The following is a 21,848-nucleotide window of genomic DNA, read 5'->3' as shown; positions in this document are numbered from 1 at the left end:
CGGCTTCTCAGACTTTCCTTGTGCAGAAACCCTGTTCCACTGGGCGGTGGCGGGGGGAGGGGGGCGGCGGTCATCAAGGGCATCACCGGTGGCAATTTCATTCACCAGACCTAGACGTTTAGGGCGCCCTTTGCAGCCAAGGTTTGCCAGCCCACCGATGAAGACGAGGCATTTACTAGAAAGTCGGGTGATGGATTTTTTTCAAGGTGACCTTCCAGGCAGCAGCGGAAGTGGCCCCTCTGTGGTTGTGGGTGTTTTGTGTGGCAGGATGGTTGGAGGTAATTTTGCTGGGTGACGGTCAGGGGCAGCGTGGAGCTTTTCCACGTGACCCAGGGTCTAGCTTCAGGATGAGATGGCCATGGTCTCTCTGTGGTGGCGCCTGGATATGATAATTTGTGGCTAAAATAGTGCCATGTTAAAAAAAAAAAAAAACACCTGTTTTTAATGTTTATTTATTTTTGAGAGAGAGAGAGAGACAGAGTGTGAGGGGGGTAGGGGTAAAGAGAGAGGGAGACACAGAATCCGAAGCAGGCTCCAGGCTCTGAGCCGTCAGCACAGAGCCCAACACGGGGCTCGAACTCACCTTGAGATCATGACCTGAGCCAGAGTTGGATGCTTAACTGAGGGAGCCACCTAGGCGCCCCTAGTGCTGTTTTAATAGACTGACTTCTGTTCCGGGGGTCACAAACTATAGCCTGTGGGCTGAATCCAGGCCTCCTGCTTTTGTAAGTGAAGGGTTTTTTTTTTATAATGTTTATTTATCTTTGAGACACACACACACACACACACACACACACGCACACAGAGTGTGAGTGGGGGAGGGGCAGAGAGTGAGGGAGACACAGAATCCAAAGCAGTCTCTGAACTGTCAGCACAGAGCCCTGACATGGGGCTCGAACTCTTGAATGGTGAGAGCATGACCTGAGCCGAAGTCGCACACGTTACCGACTGAGCCCCCCAGGTGCCCCTGTAAATAAAGTTTTACTGGCACGTGACCGCAACTATTTGTCTCCCGCAGCCACGTCGAGCGAGTAGTAGTGACAAAGACCACCTGACCCACAAAGCCAAAAATAGTGACCTTCTGGCCCTTCCCGGGAAGACTTTGCTGGACCCTGGTCTTGTCAACAAAGCAGATCACACAAGTCCCGAGTAATGGAGAAGTTGTGGCGTGTAACTTACTCTGCGATACGTATCATATAATAAGGAAGTTCTTTTTTTTTAACGTTTATTTATTTTGAGAGAGGGAGAGAGAGAACCCCAAGCAGGCTCCGCTCTGTCATTGTGGAGCCTGATGTGAGGCTCGAACCCATGAACCGTGAGATCACGACCTGAGCCGAAATCAAGAGTCAGATGCTTAACCGACTGAGACGCCCAGGCGCCCCTAAAGCAGTTATATACTATTAACAGTGTCGGGCACTGATATAAGCAGCTTATATATGTTCAGCTATTAAATCTGAAAAACACTCACGGGGTAGGTGCTCCCATCATCTCTATGCTACAGATTCAGAAACTGAGGCACAGAAGAGTCCATAAGCCGTGAAGTCAGGACAGACAGTGTTTGGCAATGCTGCCTCTCAGATATAAGGATATATGTCCCCACCACCCCCCTTCCATGGGACTCGGTGTAGTTAGTTTAATTTTGAGTGGAAAAAGAAATCTGTTTTTACACATTTTGTTTTCTTTCTTTTTTTTTTCTGTTGGAAATTGGTCGTCTCCTAAATCAGTTGCCTGTCCCCCCATATACTACAGTTCCAGGCGGTGTGGGTTTGATGACCGCTGCCTCGCACAGGGAAGCGGCCCTGCCCCCTGGGACAAGGGGCAGTGTCTGGGGATGTCTGTGATCCTCATGACTGGGGGGCTCCTGGCATCGATGGGGACGGGGGCCAGGGACGCTGCTCAGCCCCCACGGCGCCCGGGATGCCCTGCAGAGAACCACCCAGCCCAATGTCTGCAGTGCGAGGTTGGTGGGGGGAGACCCTGTGATGATAATTTGGAAAACAGTTGAGTCAGGTCCCTGACCACGTGTGACAGCAGAAGAAACCGCGGCGGTCCTGGTCAGATGGTATGGAGCAGGTGACCCCCCCATCCCCCCCAGTGTGGGTTAAGTGGAGGAGGGTCTGGAGGACCTCCAGAGGCACCGCGGACCTGGGGTCAAAGGGCAGCGGCACTCCAGCTGCCTTCTTGTGCTCGGCAACCGGAGACCTTTAACCCTGGGGTCAAGCGAGCGGTGCCCTCGTGTCCCGTCTGATCCGGGGTGTGATGGCGCCTGATCTGGGCCAGTCCTGGCAGAGCCCTCCACCAGCCGCCTCACCTCCTGTTCCCCACCCCCCCCCAGGCTCCTCCTCCCCCAACTTCATTTGCAATCAGAATCAGTCAGGGTGACATATTTAGATGGTTGCTGTGGCGACGGGGGGAGGCTGGGGTGATTGTGGCAACGAGTGCATGAAGGACAGCGGCTGCATTGCTATCTGGAGCCTCCCTGGAGGCCCGCACTCCTGCTGCCCGCGGCGGGGGGGGGGGGGGGGGGCGGGCATCAGTGTGGGGAGCTAGGGGGCTCCAACGCCCCGGTCCCACCCACTCCGTTCCCATAGACGGAGACGCGAACTGTGGCCCAGGCAGGGAAGATCTGCCTGTTGCCGAGTGCTGGGTCCCCGCTGGGGTGGGGGGTGGGGGCCTGGAGAACGTTTGTGGTCATCGCGACTGGGGTGCCCTTGGCATCGCATGGGTGGGGTTGAGGGGTGACGCTCGATGCCCCACAACGCCCAAGATGGCGCCCACAGACAGTCAGGGGCGCTGGGGGTGGAGGGAGAGACCTGCTTCGCAGGGAAGGGGATACAGGCAGGGGCTTCCTTCCGTTTCAGAAAGGAGGCGCTGGCATTTACGCTGTGGTAATTCGCGAAATCCCAAAGGCTTCCTTTTCTCACCCCTGTTGTTCTGCTGAATCTCCTGGGCCCCGTTGGGCTCTTGTGTCTCCCCGGATTATCAGGTCGATAGACACTGGGAAGACAAGAAAACGAAAACTCCAGTGAAACTCCAGTGCGGTTCAGTGCTCACCATTAGAAAAAGGTAACGGCTGCCAGAGGTGTAGGTGGAGACGTCAGGCGAGTCAGTGCTGAGGGCAGGAGTCTCAGGTCTCCGCTGCTGTGTCACAGCGAGCCGCTCCGAGCCCTGTGGGGACCACGGACAGCGGACGGGTAGTGTGCCGCTCGGTGCCGTCTTGCAGAAATCCGCTTATCCCCGGCCACAATATGCTTTCCGTTGGCCAAATGGGATCTGGGAGTAATCTGAGGGAGGCGGTTTGGGACTGATTGTATTAGGGCTCTTCTCTGATCCACTCATGGGGCTGCTGTGGTCCCTGGGCCGGGGGCGGGGGGGCAGCGGGGAGGATGGCTCTGGTGTAGGTTTTTCCGGGCCTGAGCGGTCAGGAGAGTCTGATCCTTGCCGTATCATATTGTTACATTACTTGCAGAGGCTTCCGGGGGTGGGGGGGAAAGTAGGCAATGCATTTGGCCAAGACTGACCCAGCTTCTCTGTGGGTCTGGTTCATAACAGCTCGTTGAAGCAATCACTGGTGAATGTGAGCACTTTGCGATCATCTGGTCTAAGACAGGCTCCCTCTCCCCTCCCCCCCTCCCCCTCCCCCTCCCTCCTCCCTCCTCCCTCCTCCCTCCTCCTTTCTAAATTCAGAATTCTCCTAATTTGTCTCTTCAAGATCTTCTCTTAATAGACTGCTTTTTAGAGTAGTGTTAGGTGATGGAAAAATGCAGAAAATAGAGCTCCCACATACCCCCTGCCCCCTCCACAGTTCCCCCGTTGTCACCATCTTGCCGTAGTGGGGCACATTTGTTGCAGTCGATGGGCCAATATTAATACGTGACCGTTGACCAAAGTCCTCGTTGACATTCGGGTTCAGTCTTTGCCTCGCCCCTCCCCCGGCCCAGGAGGTCGGTAACAGGGTCCTGCCCGAAAAGGGGTTTGCTTCCCAGGAGGACACGGGGCGCTTGGACATGGCAGCAGCTCCCGAGCTAGTGTGTCCCGCTGGGCACAGACTCTCAAGTAGAAGTCGGCCTGTCGTCTCCCCTAACGCCTAGTTTCACGGCCCTGTTTCTGGCAGTTTGGGGTCTCCAGGTGTGGGAGCTAAGGGTCCCCCTGCCCATGTCCCAGCTCACCGTGCGGAGATACTAGGCTGCAGATCTGTGGAGCCCCTCCAGAATTACGAGGGAAGTAGAAACCACCCCACTGGGAAATTAATGGCGGAAGACCCAGCGCGCCTTTGGTTTGTGATCGCGGGTTTTGTCTTCCTTTATCACGTTGGTAAATAACGCAGCTGCCGACAGCGGCTGAGAACAGGGGCTCCCTGAGCCCCTGGGCCTGTCCCGTAGGCGTGCAGCGGGGTTCCTGCCCGTTCCGTTTCACAGGCGAGGCTCGGGCTGGAACCGGCCCACAGGGAGCAGCTCTCCGGGGGTGGCCTGGTCTCCCCTGGGTCCCCTGGGCTCTACAGGCTTTCCCGTAGCACCAACCGGGACAGGAAACCCCAGTGGTTACTGACCACATGCCGAGTCCACGGCCTGCGGTAAACCGTGACCCAGGCACTCCGGGGTCTCCCTTCTTCCAGGACACACGATCCTAGCAATGCTGGTGGGCGCGGGGTCTCTCCAGGGGGTAACGACCACGTCCTGCAATTAGCCCAGCGTTCGTACAACCTCGCAGATATCCTAAAAGCTGCTGAATTGGACACTCCAAAAGGGTGGCTTTTAGGGTAGGGGGATCACATCTCAATTTAAAGGAAAAGAAAAGAAAAAAGAAGCACGTGGACAAGATGGGGGTCCCAGGTTGTAAGAACTGTGGCCCAGGATAAATGTAGGTGAGAGTCCTTCCCATGCAGGCGCCCCAGTGGCCGCAGTCACGAATGGTGTCTGTTTCCAGCGTGGTTTACGGCCCCCTCGGCACGTGGCCCTTCCCACCAGCGTTTCCTTTGTTGGTGTCTGTGACTGTGCTTCCCGGCAGTGCCTCCGGTGGGTCTGTGTGGGGTCGGCAGGCCCCGGGGTACCAGGGTCCCACCTCTTCATCCCACTGCTGGTCCTTCAGGATGGCCTGTGGGTCCCCCTGATGGGGAAAGTGAAAGCCCAGCATTTTTGCCTGGGTGAAGGTCACGGGGACGGGCAGGCGCCAGCTGGTGCCACTCACAGCCTGTCTCGTGGGCCGCGGACAAGCTGGTCTGGTTGTCTGCGGGGGTCGCCTCAGTGCTCAAGTTCAGGTCCCAGGGCTGGAGGACAGCCAGCGGCTGGTGTTGAAGGGCTAGGGACGGGGAGATTTGCGGTTGGCACGTGTGAAGGCAGAGGTGAGAAACCATCTTTAAAGGGAGTCGTGACCCCATGTCCACAGCAGCACGATTCATAGCAGCAGCAACCAGGAGGTGGAAACACCCAAGTGCCCATCAGCAGCGAAGGGGTGCACGCAGTGTGTCCGTCCATGCACGGGCACATGATTGGCCGTGAACAGCAGCGAGGCGCCCACCCCCGCCGCCCTGCGGACGGATCCTGAACACACGACGCTCAGGGAGGGAACCAGACACGAGAGGCCACACGGGGTGTGAGTCCACGTGTGTGAAACGCCCAGAACAGGCTCATCCAGGGACAGGGAGGGGGCTCGTGGGGGCCGGGGGTGCTGGGGAGGGGTGATGGCTGATGGGGATGGGGCTTCCTTCAGGGGTGATGAAAAAGTCCTAAAATTGTTTGTGACGATGGTTGCACAAGTGTGAAAATAGTAAAAAGCCCTGAACTGTGTGTTGTGTGTGAATTAACTGTGTGGCCTGAGGACCGTGCCTCAGTAAGAAGGCCTTAGAAAACAATGCCTAGTGATGGGTCAGTTTCCTGGTTTGGACAACGGCCCCTGGTTGTGCAGGGAGCCAGCACGGTTGGATCTGGGTGCGAGGTGCCCAGGACCCCTGGGCACAGTTTTGCAACTTCTCGTGAGTCTTTAATTGAGTCAGAAATAAAAACTTGAATGATCGTATGTGTGGACGTCCCCTACAAGGCTGAAGTGAGTGGAGTGGGTTCTCCAGGGCGGGTAGGGGGGCGCATATTGGACGGGCCCTTGTTTCTCACCACCTGCCGCCCCCAGCAGTGAGGCGCCCTCTGGCCTCTGCGGGGCGCTCCAGCAGCTCCCCAGCCGCGTCTGGGGCGTTACTGAGGCAGCGGCGCCACCTGCAGGTGATGGTGGGGACTTCGGTTCTCCATCCTGGCCCCAGGTTGACAACACAATGGCCCTGAACTCTGAGAAAAGGGAGCCGGCATCTTTTGAGTTTTGGGGTTTTTTAAAAATAAGTTTTCAATTTTAAAATAATTTTAGATTTTCAGGAGAATTTCAAACAGAGTTCCTGTCTGGGGCACCTGAGTGGCTGTCGGTCAGTTGAGTGTGTTCTTGATTTCAGCTCAGATCATGATCCCAGGACGGTGGGATCAAGCTGTGGGGAGCATAGAGCCTGCTAGGGACTCTCTCTCTCTCTCTCTCTCTGTTCCTCTTTCCCACTCTCTCTCTCTCTAAAATAAAAATGAAGAAAAATCTGATTAAAAGATAAGAGTTCCTGTCTGCCCTTCACTCAGCCTCCCCTGTGGCCGTACCTCCCAGAACCACAGTGCATTTGTGACGACCGTGCACGTCCCTGAACCCAGCCCCACTCTTTATTCAGATTTCACCAGTTCGCCCCTGTGGTCCTTGTCCTGCCCCGGGACCCCATCCTGGATCCCACCTTGCATTTGGTCCTCACATCTCGGCAGGCAGACCCCGGTGACCTGGTGGGTGCCCTGGGGCAGGGGGTTGACTCAGTTTCCACCTTTTCCTCACAGGGGCCTCTGAGAGTCAAGTCATGCAGGAGAACGTCCTGATAAGGCATGAAAGGTCACGTGAGCATCCAATGCTTTCCTCAGTTTAGTTTGGGAGCATTTGGAGAATTTAGTAGGGACGACCTCGCAAATTTCTAACAGAACTTTCTGGTAAAGTGTGTCAAGTTCCACTTCTGCACCGGGAGGTCCTGAGTCTGGCAGAGCAGCCGAAAGGCAGGCCTTCATGACGGTCTGACCGTGAGCTCCAGACCCTTCCTCACCGCCGCTGCCGAACACGTGTTTCTGGCCAAATGGTGCTCCACTGAACTGTTCCATTTTTCTTCCAGGGAGCGGACATCGGGTTCCTGAGCCTCGGCGCTGAGGACAGCTAAGCCTCGTGCACAGGTCAGTGCCGCGATGTGTCTCGTACTCGACCGTCAGAGTTCAAGGGGACGTTGAATGGCTGGCCATTCTGGGCCGGGCTGAGGAGGGGGAGTGGCTTGCTGTGGAGGCGGGCGCCTCACCCGAAAGGCTTCAGCGGGGCGTGCAGGGTAGCCACTGGCAGGACCAGAGCTGAGTCACTGGACGTGACAGACGTTATCTCAAAGCTGGCGCCCGTCCTGGCGGCTGGGAGGCACCACGTGGCCTCAGGGGCGCTCTTTTTACCAAGGTAGCCGTAGAGACGAACAAGGCTGAGATCCTGCTCTCTTGACTTCGGCCGTCTGTCCATCTGGTCTCATTTCCAGAGGGCGTTGGGTGGCTTCTGTCGTGTGGGAGGAGGGACGGCGTGAAGGTGAGCTGGGCAAGGCGGCTGGGCCTGCGGTTTGCACCTGCCCGCGGAGGTCTCCGCCGCCCTCCAGCGGCTTTCTCTGTCGTGTGATCTGTGATCTTCACTCAGAGTCAACCTCTGGCTTCCAACCGAAATGCCGAGGGAATTTTGATTCGCGTTGTGTTTGATTTATCGGTAAATTTGAGGGAGATCGGATGTCTCTGTGATGTTGGATATTCCCAAGCCGTGTGTCTGCGCCTGAGTCTAAAAGAAAAAATGTCAGAAGGAGGCAGCCCCAGAAGACGCACGTGCTGTGGGTCCGTCTCGGGGAAGTTTCTGGCAAAGGCTGGTCTGCAGGGACGGGAAGGTGCTTGGTGGCCGCCAGGGGCTGGGGAGGGGACGGGGACTCTGCGGATGTGTGCCAGGAAGACTGCGTGGGGGGTGATTTCACGCCCTGGCACCCTCGCTGCCGACTCCTCCAACCATGTTTCCACCCGGTGAGCTTTCTGGCCTGTGAGGTGCCCCTCAGCAAGCTCGCAGTGGTCATGGGCTCAGCTCAGGAGAGAGGCTGTCCCTGAGGACAGAGACCAAGGGCCGAAACGGGAGCCCTGGGGTGGGCGTGACGTGTGGGCGCCCGGTGGGACCCACACAGATTTCCCGTGTGAAGTCCGGCTCACAGGGCAGCCGGCCAGCTGGAGGCGGACCGCTGTCCTGTTAAAGAAGTGTAGGGGCGCCTGGGTGGCTCAGTCGGTTAAGCGTCCGACTTCGGCTCAGGTCACGATCTCGCGGTCCGTGAGTTCGAGCCCCGCGTCGGGCTCTGGGCTGATGGCTCAGAGCCTGGAGCCTGCTTCCCGTTCTGTGTCGTCTCCCTCTCTCTCTGCCCCGCCCCCGTTCATGCTCTGTCTCTCTCTGTCTCAAAAATAAATAAACGTTAAAAAAAAAATTTTTTTTTAAAAAAGAGTAAACGCACACAAAGGGGCCGCAGAGTTTCCTAAGGGCCCCGCCCAGCACCGGCCGTGCTGACGTCCTGGGGCGCGTTCTGCCCGGATCTCCGGGAGTTACATCCACACGCGTGATTTTAGAGCCAAAGGATTTACTCTGTAACATGCTGGTTCTGCTTGAGGGGCGTCTTTCCTCGATGGTAAACCTGTGTTTCCGTCATCTTTCCGGACGCTGGCTTAGTATCCCATATTCTATGCGAATTGTAACATGTTTCTTTTTTTTCTTTGAAAGTTTATTTATTTATTTGAGAGATACAGAGACAGTGGGAGTGGGGAGGGGCAGAGAGAGAGGGAGACAAAGAATCCCAAGCAGGTTCCACACTGTCAGCGCAGAGCCCGACGCGGAGCTCAAACCCACGAACTGTGAGATCGTGACCTGAGACGAAACCAAGAGTCGGACGCTTAGCTGACTGAGCCACCCAGGCGCCCCTGTGCCACATTCCTTTAAAATAATTTTATAACTGATTTAATTGGTCTCTGGGTGGGTTGGGGGGGGGTGTTTTCCTGTTTTTCTTTTCTCTTTCTCTCTTTCTTTCTTTCATATTCCGGGATGACTGTCTCTGTGCAAACTTAATACACCCTTGGCTGGTTGTCGTTTGGGGTAAATGCTCACGTGTGTGCTTGCCGTGCGTGTGAGAGAGAGAGGGAGAGTCCGGGTGTCCTCGTCGCCTGTCCGACAGCCCCAGTGCCCTCCAGGAACGCACCGTCCCCGGGGAGCAGCCAGGCCGCCTCAGGGCTTCAGTTTCTCCCCTGAGCTGTGTGTTCTGTGCACGGCCTGGCTGTGCTATTTACTGACCTTCCCGGCGGGGCCTCTGTCTCATCGACGTGTTTGAACTCTTCTGACACGTGTGTTGGAACTTCCTGTCTTTCTCCGTTTGGATGCCGTCTGGTGTCCGTCACGTAGGCCGTGAATGTTTTTCTGAGCGCGCTGTTCCCTCTACTCGCCGTGGGCGTTCTCGTAGGGAATGTGTTGTCTTTGGCGTGCCCCCAAATTTCAAGATGACAAGAAGCAATTAACCTGCACTTTGTGCGGATCGCATCTTTTATACTTAAATCTTGGAAGCAGACGAACTGGTGAGCCTGCCCCCCGCCCCAGGGGGACGCGGGGCAGCGTGCAGAGGGGCGTGGAGTGGTGCGGTGAGCAGGTGCTCCGTGGGCAGGTCCCGCGGGGAGCTCTCTGTCACAACGGAGGCACCCCTCCAGGGGGTTGCCGGGCTTTCCCTGGTTACGTGCTAATTTGGTAGTCACTCGTTGAACACACTCTGCTCACCTGCAGGTGCACAGACACGCGAGACCCTGGCCAGGGTTTACCACCTGAGCAGCCGGGGTGTCGCTGAGCAGGGGCCCCGCCACCTGTCTTGACAGCAGAACCAGCCCTCCAACAGATGTCAGAGCTCAAGGACGAACAGGTGTTTGGGGTGTTTGCTCCCGGGGCTTGGGGCTCAGGGGTCCCCCCTCTGCCCGCCCCACAGGATGCTGCAGTTCCCGCTGGCGACCACAAGGGGGCAGAGAAGGTCCACGGGGTCTGCCCCCGCTGAGCCTCGAGCCTCTGTGGGCGCAGGTGCGGTATTTCCAGCTCTCCCCCACCCTTGTTGGAGCTCTGTGACTACCCTGTCCCTGTTCTCCAGGACATTCCAGCACCGAGAGTTCCAGGGTCACTCTGTCTCCCCGCCCCCATCCCCCTTACAGATCCAGAGCCTCCGTGGACCCAGGCCCCAGCTGGCCCCTTTCACTGGGTTAAGGAGGGAGAAGGAAGCACTGGCCTGTGACCTTGGGGGCTCAGGGTACCGGCACACCTGCACCCCGAAACCCACTCGACCCAGGCATGGCCCAGTGGCCAGAGCAGAGGCCACAGCACAGAAGTAAAGGCACAGGATTGGGGGTGGGCAGCCTGGCTGCTGCAACCCCCACCTCGGGGACTGAGTCTGGCTTCTGGAATGTTCCCCCCTCCATGATCTGGGGCAGTGGCTGGTGGCTCTGGCCCAGTACAGTCCCTTCCTTTGGGACTCACCTAAACGGCACAAACCCTCAGAAGCCGCCTCGGGCCTCCCAGGTGTGGCATCTGGCCCATGTCACACCTTCTAGTGCGGTCCCTGGGGTGGTTACGTCCGGGGCACAGGGTAGCCCTTCCCTTAGCAGGGATTTCCGAGTGTGTGCCTGGGCCTGGCCATGGAGAGACAGCAGTGACCACATGGGGAAAACCCTTGGTTCCACAGAGCTGACGTGCTAGCAGGAACTGGACACCCGTTGTGGGCTCCCCCCGCCCCAGCACCGCTAAGCCCAGGCGGGTCACTCTCTGGGGGCGTCCGGGGCTCTGTGAGGGCTGAGCAGCATCTCTGGCCCCACCCCCTCGATGCCAGGAGCCCCCCCGTGTAATGACCACAGATGTCCCTAGACGTGGCCCAGGATCTCCTGGGGGCAGAACGAGGACGCTATCTTAATGATCTCTCTCACACTGTCTTTATCGGGTTCCCAGCCGCTGGCCCTCCCACAGCCTCGGAGCTCTGGGGGCTGAGACCGCAGCCGAGGCCTCCTGGAGAGGCACCCAGCTTTCCTTCAGTTCCTTCAGGCTGCCGCTGCCAGGGACCGCGGCTCAGGCCCCCTGTGCCCTGAGGGCTCTGGACTTTCACCCTGGGCGTCCCCTGGGCTCACCAGGCCACTGTGGCGCTAGCTTTCCTTTGGATGTGACATTGTCTTTGAGCTGCAGTTTCCAGCATGGTAGGTAGGCATGAACCACCGGCACGAATACCGGCAGCCGCTGAGCACCTGAAATGGGCCGCAGTGGAAATGATATTTTGCATGTGTTAGGTTAAATCTCTGATTCTTCATTGGGGGCCGTCTTGTCCCCAGGGGACACCGGGCTGTGTCCGGGGCCATCTGTGGTTGTCATACTAGGGGTGTAGCATCGAGGGACTAGGGGCCAGGGTCTCTGCTCAGCCCCGACAGAGTGGCCGGCCGTGATGCCCACGGTGCGGAGGGAGGGGGAGGGCGCCCGGACAAGGACCGGCGTTCTCCAGCCTTCTTGCTCGCTGCGTGGAGCACAAAAGCACGCCGTGACCTTCAAACGACTGAGTGTGTTTTCCTGACTGCCGCTTGTTCTCCCGCGAGCGGGTGAACATTCCTGCCGAGAGCACCGTCGGAGCCTTTTATCTCTGGAGTGGTCCTCGAGCGGATCAGACCGCAGCCCCAGCCCTCCAGTCAGAGCCCGCTGCCCCCGCCACCCCCGGCTGGTTCCCCGCCTCAAGTCCTTCCCAGGCTTGTGGAAACGCACGTTATTACCAGTTCTTTCTGCGGACGAGCTGTCCTCCTGCACAAACTGCCAAGACCCACAGTCAAAACCTTAAAGCGTTCTGCTCACGAAAGGTCACGGGCTGCCGCTGCCTTTCCAGCAGAAACGTACGCGGCACATGCATAGTCAGCCGGTGCCGTGTGAAGCGGGCCCAGGGGGCCCTGCCGCAGCCCGCGGTGCCTGAGACCCTCATCCTGTAGCCCGCTGCTCCGATCCGGCAGACAGGACGTGGGCCCTTCCCAAGGCAGCAGCGGTGGCTCCGACGTGAGCTTGACCCTCTAACCCAGGCTCTCCCCGGGGCTCTCCCAGGGGCCACGGGCCCACGTCCTGGGAGGTCTGTGGCCGTCACGACCGGGAAGCTCCTGGCATCGAGCGGGGGGCCCAGGGATACTGCCCCGCCGCCACAGCGCCCAGGACACCCCCAGACAGTGACCTGCCCCGGTGTCCGCCGTGGCGAGGCGAGAGGTCCCGGCTGTGCAGGATTCTCGGCTCCCACAGGGAGTCAGGGTCCTGCTTCACTGTCCACGTGCGTCACTGCCTGGGTCCCACCCAAGCCGTCTTCCTGACCCTGCGGGCCAAGGCACACCACAAGTTTCTGTCGGATTTTACTGATTTGGCAACGCAGACCCAGGGAGTCTCACGTGGGAGATCACCGGGGCGGGGGACCCGTCCGTGGGGCTGCTGGAGCGGAGCTGCCCAGTGGCAACTCAGGAGCGGAGGCCACGCATCGCGGGCACGTGTGCGTTGCTGGGCAACCGCTGGCACAGTCGGCCTCCCTCGGGGCAGGGCATGGTGCGCACACGCCCCGCTCGCTACTCATCAAACTGCAGCCTCTTGACTCAAAACACACAGGGCGACAGTCACGTGGGACAGGAAGGTGGGGGCGGGGGAGCCGGGAGCCGGGTGGAAGCCGCTGAGGGCCTCCCCTGGGGTGGGCACGGGGGTCCCGCATCTTCCCAGGGCCCATTCTCGGCCTGATTCCCTTGGAGCCGGTGGGTTGTCGGTTCCTTATTTTCCTTCCCTCCCAATCATTCGGTCAGCAAACGTCCGTGTGCCTGGGCCCCGCTGGGCTCACTGCTCACATCTGTCTGCGGAAGCCCCCAGGGCAGGGTCGGGGTACGCAGGACAGAGGGGAAGGGACGGCCTGGAGATGTGCTCAGCAGCAGGAGGCAGCAAGAGGGACTCCGGGGCCGACATCAGCCCGGCGGCGGAGGCCTGAGCAGGTGCGGGAGGTGCAGGTGTGTGGTGGGGGGCGGGGTGCTTGCCTCGATTGCTACAGACTGCATCACGGTGCTCTCTAACTGTCGCAGGTGCCCCCCATGTGATGGCAACCGGAGGGGAGGCCTTTGGAGGGCTGGTACCGGGCTTTGTAATAAAGACCTGTCTTGGGCTCCGTGCACGATTCCCGGCTCCCCGCTCCCCACGGCCTTGGAGTTTCCGAGCGAAAGGAGCATCCGTCGTGTGTGACCGAACGTGGAAGTGATGGGAGAGCCGTCACCTAGAGTGTGTTAGCTAGCCGGGGCTGCGTAACATCACCACACACAGCGAGCTCCACGTGGCTTATCCGCTCCTGGGTCTGCAGGGCAGCAGTGTGGACTGCGTGGCTGGGATCTGTGCCCAGGGCCTCACCGGGCTTGGCCAGCGTTGAGGTGTCACTGAGGCTTGACTGAGAAAGGACCTGCCTCCAGGTTCACTCGGTCTGTCGTCAGGGTTCAGTTTCTTTGTCATCAGACTGCGATCCCTGCTGCCTTGCTAGCGGCCAGCAAAGGGCCACCCTAGGCTCTCAGGGGCCACGTGGTCTCCTCCACTGGCCCCCTCCTGCTTCCAGTCTCTTACGTCCGGAAGGTCTCTGACCCGTTGAAGGGTTCACCTGATTAGGCCAGGCCCACCCACGTGTGTTCCCTTTTATTAATTCAAAGTCAACCGATCTGGGGGCTTAATTACGTCACTCAAACCCCTTCTTCCATACAAAATAGCCTAAGCGTGGGGCGCCTGGGTGGCTCGGTCGGTTAAGTATCCGACTCTCGATTTGGCTCAGGTCGTGATTCCAGTGTTATGGGCTCGGTCCCTGTGTCGGGCTCCATGCCAAGCACGGAACCTGCTTGAGACTCTCTCGCTATCGCTCTCGCTCTCTCTCTCTCTGCCTCTTCCCTGCTTGTGCATGTGTGTGCTCCTTCTGTCTCTCTCTAAAAACAAACAAACAAACAAACAAACAAACAAACAAAAAAACCCAAATAGCCTCAGCAGGAAATAGTATCTTACCATGTTCCCGGGTCCTGTCCACACTGAGGGTTGGTCTACACAGCGTGTTCAGGGAGCAGGGATTTGGGGCTCTTAGAATCCTGTCGGCCACAAAGGGAAAGAAGGGAGTGTAGTCCTTCAAGACAGCCGGCCCAAAGCCTCAACCAGGGCTGAGCAGGTGATGCCTCGTCCACCCCCTCTGTGCTGGCAGCATCACCGGGACTGGGGGGTCAGGACTGGGGGAGAAAGGGCGCGTTTGCGGAATGCACGGCCCGCTTTGTCCCAGTTACACCCGAATGTACTCACAGCTTCGCCTGGTTTTTATGTTTTTAATTTGGAGAGAGACAGAGAGACAGAGACAGGGACAGAGAGAGATTGAGAATCCCAAGCAGGCTCCATGCGGTCAACACAGAGCCCGATGCAGGGCTCGAACCCACAACACCGTGAGATCGTGACCTGAGCGGAAACCAGGAGTCGGACGCCTAACCGGCTGAGTCGCCCAGGTGCCGTCGCTTCACCTAATCGTTAAAACACTTGTATTTTGAAACAATTACAGATCCAGTGGAAGTCACAGTCGCTCCTGAGGCCTGATCCCGTACCCCCTCCGTCCTGCTTCCCCCAGGGGCAGCGTCTCTCGTCACTGTGGTGCTAAACCGGGAAATTGGGGTGGGGACCCTGCGTGTGCGGTTCCCAGCCATTCAGCACGCGCGCAGATTTGGCTTCGCCTCGCGTAGGCGCGTGCGGGACTGTTACACGTCCGTCAGGTGGAGAGAGCTCTGGTCACTGGCGTGTGTCGGGCCGGCGGGCGCAGGCCCGGGAAACAGACACAGGTGTCTCTGCCTCGATGGGAGGAAAAGGCTGAAGGCGCCCACTGCACACTGATAGGAATCCCCTTGCCACTAATGACCTGGACACGTGACGACGGGTGACGTGGAGGCATGTGTTTGTTGGGTTTTTGCCAAAATGAGAGAGACGGAGACAGACAGAGCAGAGCAGCGGCAGTAGCAATGTGCTGGCCTTGAAGAAAGCAAGCGGCCACGTCAGGAACACTCAGAGCAAACGCCGCCCGACAGCCAGAAGGAGAACGGGGACCTGAGTCCCACAGGGGAGTGGATTCTGCCAGCCGCTCACATGAGCTGGCAGGGGGTCCCGAGTTCCAGATGAGAGCTCAGCCCGGCCAGTCCCTTGATTTCGGGCCCGTGAGACCTGAGTTGAGGGCCCAGTTGTCCCCATTTCAGGGATGAGAAGATCGTGGCAGAGGGGCCAAGTACCTTAAGTGTTCTGTGACATTCAGACGAGCCGCGTCTGTCCTCTGGGCCCGGTCGTGAAACCTTCAGGTCGGGGGTTTCGTCCGACCCCTCGCGGGGGGGTTCAGCGAGTGGGTGAACGAAGGGGGGAAGGCGGCCCTGGGACAGTCCTCGCCTGACCTCCCGCACAGAGAGGCGAGCCTGCGAGCGGGACCAGTGACACGTCAGGCAGGGACAGTGAGCAGAACCCGGGACGAGTAATGATCACGTGCAGCTTCCTTGGCGGAGTCATCGCCGGAGCTGAGGTCTGAGCTCATTAGCCTCCCGGAATGTGACATGCTGTTCCCTGGCTCCCTGACGAATGTTCCCGCTGAGCCGAGCTCTGCTCCTGCGGGAGGCAGGCTCTCGGGGCGGGAGCCAGGCGCCCTCTGGCCCTCGGGAGGCAGGCCCGCCAAGCCAGCGGCGGCCGGAGGGACAGAGGGCCAGGTCTGGCAGTGCTCCCTGTGTGTGTCCTTGACAGGGGCCAGGGGTGCAGGTGTGAGGACAGGCACACAGACTACGTGGGAAGACAGACAGCAGTGGGGACTCCGGCTGGGGTCATACCTGGCAAACCGTTAACCAGGCCCTCTGTGTCCCTTCTGTGTCCTGGTGCCATGGGGTAGAGCCAGCGGGGCACTGGGGAGTGGGGTAGCAGCATCCAGGGCCCTATCCACTGGACGCCAGGAGGTCCCCCAGTCGTGGCAGCTACAGATGTCCCTGCCTCACTCGGTGTCCCCTGGGGCAGGACTGCCCTGGGTGAGACCCCAGGTGAGAGAGCTGATGGCTGACAATACTGCCTCGGAGTGAGAGCGGGTATTCGGGGAGGCCTTCCTGGAGGAAGTGAGGTCCGAGTTGAGGTTGATAAGGCCCTGGAGCTGACGGGATGCAGGGGGATCCTCCAGGGGCACGGGAGCTGAGGCCGCTGCCAGGACCGACGGCACAGGCTGAGGGAGAGGGAGCAGGGAGGCCAAGGGCAGAGGGTTCCAGGCCCACCCGTGGCAACGATGGACTGACCATGTTTTCCAGATTAGGAAACTGGGGTGCAGAGGTGAGGGTGCCCAGTCACCCCAGCGATGGCGGGCAGAGGTCCCCGGGGGCTTTAGGGCTGTTTCCACGGTGCTGCTGGCCAGGCCAGCTTGGGGCTGGGAGTGGGCCAGGCCCGGGGAGCTCAGCCCTCACCTGCCCTTCGGTGAAACCGGCTTCCACCCTGACGCCCCGGGTTGTTGTAGGGAGTCCGTGAGGGCGCAGCTCCCCAGGCCTGGGTGCACGGGCAGTGTGTCCCTTCCGCCTGCGGTCATTGGGGGTCACTCCCCAGAGCCCTGCGTCTTTGGGCCCTGCCTCCCTCCTCCCTCCAGCCTCTCCGGTATCCGTGGAAACGCCGGGGCTGCGTGAGAGGCCCCCCGCCCTTCGGCAGGTTGGCGGTGAGCCCTGGACCCCTGCTCTTGTCCCAGCGCCCTTCCCTCTGGCCGGGCGAGAAGGAAGTGTCAGAACCATGGGGACAGAACGTGCCCCTGGCCGGGAGCCCACGCCCCTGGGAAAGCAGCGAATGGAGTCCCCCTTCCGCGGGCCCGGCCCGCATCCCCCAGGAAGGACGGCCGCAGGCGGCAGCTGTGTGTCCCGAGCTGGCCTTGTTTTCCTGTCCTCGGGGCGGGCCTCTGCATTCCAGGTGAACACCTGGGACGCTGGGAGGGGAGGGACTGCGGTTCCTTGCCCGCCACCTGCACCCCCTTCCTGGCACCTACTGGGGAAGGTTGCCAGAGCTGGTCTGTGCACGCTTCCCCGAAGACCGGCTTGCTCCTGGAGGGAGCCCAGCAGAGGGGGCGGCTGGGGACAGTCACCTGCACCACGAGGCCACCAGGGCTGCCACGGTTGTGCACAGGCCACATTGTGCCACACATGACAAACTCGGGACAGAGACGGCCTCATGAGCACTTGAAGCACTCCCTCCCTCCCTCCCTCCCTCCCTCCCTCCCTCTCTCTCTCTCTCTCTCTCTCTCAAAATAAAGGAGCAAACTTTACAAAAAATTCGTGATCCTAACCACGTCTAAGTGCACAGCTCAGCGGCATCAGGCACACTCACACTGTCGTGCAGCAGTCCCCTCCATCCCGCCATCCATCTCCAGAACTTTCCATCTCCCCAGACCAAGACCCTGTCCCCATGAAGCAGGGACTCCCCGCCCCTGCCCCACCCCTGGCTCCCAGCGTCTGCTCTCTGTCTCTGTGGACGGGACTCCTCTGGGGACCCCCTGTGAGTGGGGTCACGTGGGACGTGTCCTTCTGTGTCTGGCTCCTGTCACCGCGCACAGTGGCCTCCGGGTCCGTCCACGCGGTGGCAGGTGGCAGGACGTCCTTCCTTCCTGAGACTGGATCCTACTTCAGCATGTGGATGGACACACCGCGTTTGTCCTTCATCCACGGATGGACACGGGTTGTCTCCACCCTTTTCGTGGCTGCTGTGAATCGCGCTGCTATGAACGTGGGGGTGAAACTACCCGTTTGAGTCCCTGCTTGGAATTCTTTTGGGATAAAATACCTTTCCGTTTTGGTTTGACACGTCACCCCAGGTCACGGGTCTGCCCCCCAGGACACAGGGGAGCCCCTTCTGAGCTGCGGAATCCAAGATGTGACTTCTCCCTCACCCGCCCCCACTTGGACCCGCACAGCCCTCGGAGGAAATACAGGCTTTTTGCACAAACAAGTGTGCCCTGGGATAAAAACTCCCAAGGTGCAAATGACACAGGAGGAGAATGACGTCCCCCTCCCCTTGTGCTCTCGGCCACCCTGCCTGGGAGCGACCACCATGGCCGGCGTCAGGGTCTCTCCGGGACACGCTCCGTCTCCTTCCAGGCAGAGTTGCTGGCTGAGTTCCGGCAGGGGGACGTGCACCCCTGCAAAGCACAAAGTGGGGCAGGGGAGTGCCAGCCCCATAGGCCCGTGAGTGCAGGGCACCAGGTCAGCTCACCTGCCAGGGGGTGGAGCCACAGGGGACCTGCCCACCCGCGCCGGCCCGGGTCCTGGCCTGCGCGTAGTGGGCGTTTGACGATGGTAACGTACCCCCACGTCAGGGACCCAGTGTTTGCATCCCCCAAATTCGTACGTGGACGCCCTGAGCGGGGGGAGGGGGGGGAGGTGATGCTGTCAGGTGAGGTCCTGAGGGTGGGGCCCCGCGGTGGGCCACAGTGAGGAGTCTCCCCGCGAGGAAGCACACCCTTACCAGGGACCCTGCCCGGAGCCGTGATCTCATACTTCCAGGCTCCTGAAGTGAGAAGTGAGGCCTGCGGCTTAAGGCGCCTTGTCCGTGGCGTTCTGCGATAGCAGCCACAAGGGACTGATACAGCCCACCAAAATTACAACAAAATTTCTTTGAAAAGCAATCCGGAAAAGGCACCAGGTGGCAGCCACCTAGGGGAGTGGGGGTGCTTCCGCGGCCAAGGGTGGGTGAGGGCAGGCGCAGATACTCGGAGTGGTTTCTTGAAGACGTGGTGGGTTGAGCTGGCTCCTCCTATGCAGTCGACGTGGGGTTGGGGGGGAGACCAGAGAGGCGTGTGCCAGTGTCCTGGGGCCACTGTGACAAAAGACCACAAACCAGGGGGCTTAAAACCACAGAATTTGGGGGGCATTTCTGTTGAGCATCTGACTCTTGATATCAGTTCCGGGTGGAGCCCGCTTGGGATTCTCTCTCTCTCCTTCTATTCTCTCTCTCTTTCAAAAGTAAACATTTTTTTTTTTTTTTTTTTTAAAACGCAGAATTTCGTTCTTCCACGTTCCGGGGCCATATGGCTGAGGTCACAGTGTGGTGGGGCCAAGCTCCCTCCAGAGGTTCCAGGGGACGGTTCCTCCCGCCTCCTCCAGCTCCTGGGGGCCCAGCAGCCCGTGGCCTGTCCCCGCAGCGCCTGCCTCTCCCTGCGTGTCTCTCTTCCGATAAGGACACCAGACCCCCCAGGTGGGGGCCCACCCTCATCCTGCATGGTCTCATGTTAATCGAACCAGTCACACCTGCAGAGACTTCGCCCATGTTCAGATAAGGTCCCCAGAGCCTGCTCAGCTGCTCTAACCAAGTCCCACTGAGGGGGCAGCTAAACAGTGAAGTGTCCGTCCTCAGGGTTCTAGAGGCGGGAGGTCTGAGACCAAGCTGTCGTCAGGGCTGGGTCCTGCTGAGGCCGCTCTCCTGGGTGTGCAGATTCTGACCTCTCGCCGTGTCCCCGCAGGGCCGTCATTCTGTGCAGACCGGGGCCGCCCTTGTAACCTCGTTTAAATTGATCACCTCTTACAAGGCCCCATCTCCAACCATGATCACATTGGGGGTTAAGGCTTCAACATAGGAATCTGGGGGACACAATTCAGTTCGTGTCAGGCACCTTCTGAGGCTCCCATGGGCATGAGTCTGGGGGGTCGTTATTCAGTGCACCATGGGAAGGGGGCTGGACTCCGTCCTCAGTAAGGGAGGCTGTGCCTGAGGGAAGGGGGGCTGGGTCGCCCCAGGAGGCGGCCCCAGAGCCGGTCAAAGCCACATAGATGGGCCTCTGTTTGCAAGTCACTTAGCCGAGCTATGCTCCGACCTTCAGGGTCCTCTGCCAGCAGGGGAGCCTTCACCCCATCCTTCACCCCTTTTATAAAGGAAGGCGGAAACCCAGCTGGGAGGGTGGGCCCAGGGGCACAGAACAGCCCGAGCGCGGCCGCACTCCCACCCCGCGGGCTGCTTCTGTGTGCAGCTGTAGCTTCCAGCCAGGGGTGCCGGTGGCATGAAGAAGGTGGCTGCCACCGTGGCCCAGGGAGCCCTCCCACAGCTGGAATGTTCCTGGAAATCTTCTCTTTTGCTCTTAATGGCTTGGAAATGTTGCATTCTTGCCCGAGACCTTCCTAATTTGCTTGGATAGAGAACGATTTTGACTTTTTTCCCCTTTTCTGTGTCCTGTTGTTCTCATGGCTGAGTGTCCCCTTGGGGTGGACCCTGCTCTGGGTTGGGGTGGGGGCCGAAAGTGTGTCTGTGGTGTGGATAGCACTGGGGGGAGGGCAGCGGGGGCCAGACCTGGTGCGTGGAGGGGACACGGGGCAGCGGGAGCCCAAGTGCAGGCCTGTTGGCTGTTTTCTTAATTCTATGGGTTAAAAAAATGTTTTGACAACAGCTTTGTTGAGATATAATCCACTCACCACACAATTCACCCTTTTAAAGTGTATAGTTCGGTGTGTTTTAGTACATTTACGTGCTTGTGCAACCATTGCATTGTTTAATTCCATCAGCCCAAAAAGCAACCCCATCCCCATCAACTATCACCCCCAACCCCCATCACCCCCAGCCCCCATGAACCCCCTTCCGTCCATGGATGAGTCTGTCCTGGACCTTTCACACACGTGGACTCACACCCCGTGTGGCCTCTCGTGTCTGGTTCCCTCCCCGAGCGTCGTGTGTTAGGGGTCTGTCCGCGGGGCAGCGGGGGTGGGCGCCTCACTCCTGCTCACGGGTCAATATGTTCCACAGTGGCGTTTGCCTTAAAAGATGTTATGTGATGAGTACCTTGCCGATATTCCAGCACCTGCGAGGGCCTGCGCTCTGGTGAGGCGTGGACCTGCTGTGTATAAGCACCAGTACAGACTTGCTGTAATCTAGACCGAGCGTGGCCAACTTTTTCTGGGGAGGGCTATACCTTAAGTATCTGTAACCTTTGCAGGCTGGAAAGTCTCCGTTGTAACAACTCAGCATTGCCCTTGCAGCACGGAAGCTGCCAGAGACAACGGGTTGATGTGGCCACATGCCATTAAGACTTTGTGAGCAAGGGGCACCTGGGTGGCTCGGTCGGTTGAGCGTCCAACTTCGGCTCAGGTCACGATCTCGCGGTTCGTGGGTTCGAGCCCCGCGTCAGGCTCTGTGCCGACAGCTCGGAGCCTGGAGCTGCTTCAGATTCCGTGTCTCCCTCTCTCTCTGCCCCTCCCCCGCTCACACTCTGTCTCAGTCTGTCTCTCTCTCTCTCAAAAATAAATAAACCTAAAAAAAAAAAAAAGACTCTGTGTGCAGAACCGCATGGAGGGTCCTGGTCTTCTGACCCTGCTTTAGGACAGAAGTTCTCAAATCCGGGTCCTGAGGACTCCAAAGAGTTTTTGTTTCTTGCAGGTTCTATTTTTATTTACTTATTTATTTTTATTTTTTGAGAGAGCGAGTGAGTGAGGGAGAGAGGCAGAGGGAGAGAGAGAGAGAAAGAGAGAATCCCAAGCAGGCTCTGTACTCAGCGAGGAGCCTGATGTGGGCCTCGATCCCCCGACCCTGGCATGACCTGAGCCGAAACCAAGAGTCGGACACCCAGCCAGCTGAGCCCCCAGGCGCCCCTCGTGCGCGTTCTATTCATCAAGTCAGTGGACTCAAAGTTAAAACTGAGAAGATATTTAAGTTTTATAAATCGACTTAGAAACAACAATAAAAAACGCTAAATGACATTTTATTAA

At 58.9% G+C, this 21,848-nt stretch overlaps 1 protein-coding gene across 2 annotated transcripts in view; it reads left to right on the top strand.

The window, feature by feature from the left end:
• Positions 1-21,848, top strand: part of GNG7 (G protein subunit gamma 7) — a 118,281-nt gene that overhangs the window by 21,770 nt on the left and 74,663 nt on the right. Inside the window, exons 1-2 of one of the 2 annotated variants that reach the window (XM_042977686.1) lie at positions 2,942-3,066; positions 7,172-7,229. The gene's annotated coding sequence lies outside the window, so the exon portion shown is untranslated. Of the gene's footprint in view, positions 1-2,941; positions 3,067-7,171; positions 7,230-21,848 lie in introns of those variants that run through there. The other variant, XM_042977687.1, reaches the window with a different exon arrangement.

This window comes from Panthera tigris, chromosome A2 (genome assembly GCF_018350195.1).
Source record: "Panthera tigris isolate Pti1 chromosome A2, P.tigris_Pti1_mat1.1, whole genome shotgun sequence".
Taxonomy (NCBI): domain Eukaryota; kingdom Metazoa; phylum Chordata; class Mammalia; order Carnivora; family Felidae; genus Panthera; species Panthera tigris.
The sequence above is the reverse complement of the archived record's forward strand: the minus strand, read 5'-3'. Positions and strand labels throughout refer to the sequence as shown.